Raw genomic sequence first — 3,473 nt, forward strand, 5'->3', positions numbered from 1 at the left:
GGTTAGCTCAAGATTATATAAAATATCTTGTTATAACCATCTATTTTAAATTAACAACATCTTAACTTAAATTGTACTTAAAAGCTCTACGCTTTACTCCCTCCCTTTATGCATTTTGTATTACTGTTTTCAGACTTTACTTCTTTTTGTATTGTGTATTCATTAACAAATTTTTATATTTTAACTTTTATATTAGGGTTAAAAGTAATTTACATAATACTATTACAATATTAGAGTTTTCAGTATTTGTCTATATTTTTTAACTTTACCATTGTGATTTATGCTTTCATATACTTTTGTGTTGCTGTTTAGGGTATTTTTATTTCAACGTGAAAATTTCCTTAAACATTTCTTATAAGGCAGATCGAGTAGTAATGAATTCCTTCAGTTTTTGTTTGTCTGGGAAAGACTATCCTTCATATTCTAAAGATAACTGGTGTGTATGGTTTATTGGTTGGAAGGGTATTTTTTTTCTTTTATTTTTTTGACTATATCATCTGACTTTCTCTTGGCCTACAAGGTTCCTCTGAGAAATCCTCTGATGGTATTATAGGGATTCCCTTATATGTAATGATTTGCTTTTTTCTTGTTGATTTCAAAATTCTTTTTCTTTGGCTTTTGACAATTTGAATATAAAGTGCATATTCTTTTTTAGGTTGATACCATTTGGAGATCTTTGAGCTTCACAAATCTGGATGTCTATTTCCTTCCCAAGATTTGAGAAGTTTTCAGTCATTTTTCTAAATAAACTTTCTTCCCTTTTTAACTCTCTCTTCTTTTACTTGGAATCCCATAATACATATGTTGCTCACTTGATCATATCTCATAAATGACAGGCTTTATTATTTTTTTTCATTTTATTTTTTTCTCCTCTGGATAGTTTCAAATGACCTATTTTCAAGTTTGCAGATTCTTTCTTTTTCTTGATTTAATTCGATCTTAAAACTCTATAGCATTTTTGAATTTCATTTTTTGTATTTGTTAGATCCGGAATTTATGTTTGGTTCTTTTTTATGATGTCTATATCCTTGTTGAACTTATTGTTTCACTCATGTATTATTTTTCTGATTTTGTTAAGTTGCCTGAGTTCTCTTGTAGTTCACTGAGCTTCCTTAAAGCAATTATTTGGAATTCTTTGTCAAGAGATTTGTAGATCTCTATTTCTTTGGGATTAGTTACTGATCCTTTTGGTGATGTCATGTTGTCTTTATTTTTTTGTGTTTCTTGTAGCCTTAGATTGATGTCTGTGAATGTGAAAGAAGTGAAACATCCTCAGCCTTTATGAACTTGCTTTGGTGAGGAAAGATCTCACCTATGGGTGGTATAAGGGCATCAGCTAGATGGAGTACAGTGGCTTTAACTTCAGGGAAATCACAATGGTGGCCCTGCCTCCAAGGATATGGTGGCATGGACTCTAGGCAGCATCACTGAAAACTTTTGGGGTCCTCAGCAGCCAAGGCCATGAGAGTCCAGGCAAAGGCTTCTGGGGTCTGCCTGGTCTCCTTTTCTCTCATAGAGGGAAGTAATAGCCAAAGGTATTTATCTTGGGGCTGGGGTCCTAAGTGTGGGTGTTTTTGTGGTAGCAGCAGCATTAAGGTGATACCGAAGAGGGAAAAAAAGATGTTGCTATTCCAACTCTTTGTGGGCACAACAGTGGCTTCTTCTCCAGGAAGAGTACAGTGACATGGACTTTGGGGAGCTCTACCAGCTGTAGTCAGTGTTGACAAAGACTGCAGGTGTCCTTGATGTCAGTGTTTGCAGTGGTCATGAGAGCTGCTAGGGTCCCCCTCCTTTCTATTTTTCCCACAGTGGGAAGTCATGTCTTAAATTAGTATAGCCACCCCAGCTTTCTTTTTGGTAGTACTTGTATAGAATATCTTTCTTTAAATCTTTCATTTTCAACCTATTTTTGTCTTTAGATCTAAAGTGAGTTTCATGTAGGTGGCAAATAGTTGGATTGATTAATTTATTCTTTAGATGTCTTCTTTTTGATTGAATAATTTAATCCACTTATATTTAAAGTAATTATTGATAAAGAAATTGTTTCTGCCTTTTTGCTGTGATTCTGTATGTCTTCTATATTTTCCCTTTCATTTCCTCCATAATTGACCTCTTTTTGTGTTTTATTTACCTTTTTTGTAATGACATATTCTGATTTTTCTTTTCATTCATTTGGTGTATATTCTATACATATTTTCTTTGTAGTTAACATTGGAAATATATAACATCCCAAAGTTGCAATATAATATAAACTGATGTCAACTTAGCCTCAATCACATATCAAAATTCTAATTCTGTACAGATCTGACACCTTTTATGTTGTGTTGATGTCACAAATTACATTTTTATACATTTTATGAAGAATAACAAATTTATAATTTTTATGTATTTGTTTTAAAATTCTGCAAAAAATAAAAGGTGAAGCTACAAATCAAAATCACGGTAATATTGAGTTTTATATTGCCTATATATTTACCTTCACTGAAGATCATTATTTCTTCATATGTGTTTGAGTTATTATCTATATTGTCTACTTTATTTCAACCTTAAGAATTCCCTTATCATTTATTGTAGGGAAAGTCTAGAGGTGATAAACTACTTTGCTTGGGGAGGGAGAAGAAGATTTCTTAATTTTTGAGGGATGGTTTTCCCAGATGCAGACTTCTTTGCTGAGTTTTCTTTTTTTTCGGTAATTTAAGTATGTCATCTCACTGCCTTCTGGTCTCCAAGATTTCTGAAGAGAAATCGCTGATAATATTATTAAGGATCACTTGTACATAACAAGTTATTTCTTGCCAGCTGCTTTCAAGACTCTCTTTGTCTTCGTATTTTGACATTTGGATTATAATGCGTGTCAGTGTGGGACTCTGAGTTTATCTTACTTGGACTTTGTTGAACATCTTGGGTTTGTAAATTCATATCTTTTATCAAATTTGGGAAGATTTTGACCAGTATTTTTTCCAATAATCTTTACATCTTTTTCTCTTTCTGTTTTTCTGGGACTCTCATAATACATATGTTGGTTGGCTTTATGGTGCTTCGTAAATCCCTTAAGCTCTCATCACTTTTCTTCATTCTTTGTTCTTTCTGTTCTTCAGATTTGATCATTTCAATCATTCTATTATCAAGGTCACTGAATCTTTGTTTTGCCTGCTCAAACCTGCTCTTGAACTTCTCTAGTTAATTTTTCCTTTAGTTATTGTACTTTTAAGCTTCATAATTTTGATTCAGATCCTTTTTATAATTTTCATCTCATTGTTGATTTACTCATTTTCTTTATATATAATTTTCTTGATTTGCTTTCACTCTTTTAAAAATTATTTTTAACCATAGTTAGATGTCACAAAGTAGGTGACAATGTCTTATTTGTCAGGCTTGATGGTTTCTTCCATCCATCAAGGGGAAGCTAACCATCTATTCTCTCAAACAACACTATATTTCCTTTAGTAATTAGTTATTGTGTTTTCTGTTAG

At 32.3% G+C, this 3,473-nt stretch overlaps 1 non-coding gene across 1 annotated transcript; it reads right to left on the minus strand.

The window, feature by feature from the left end:
- Nucleotides 1-3,313: 3,313 nt before the first annotated feature.
- LOC111746935 lies at nt 3,314-3,433 on the minus strand. Its single transcript, XR_002783331.1, has one exon. It is a non-coding gene; the product is annotated as a U6atac minor spliceosomal RNA (small nuclear RNA).
- Nucleotides 3,434-3,473: the final 40 nt, after the last annotated feature.

The sequence above is a fragment of the Pteropus vampyrus genome, unplaced genomic scaffold, assembly GCF_000151845.1.
Source record: "Pteropus vampyrus isolate Shadow unplaced genomic scaffold, Pvam_2.0 Scaffold205, whole genome shotgun sequence".
Taxonomy (NCBI): domain Eukaryota; kingdom Metazoa; phylum Chordata; class Mammalia; order Chiroptera; family Pteropodidae; genus Pteropus; species Pteropus vampyrus.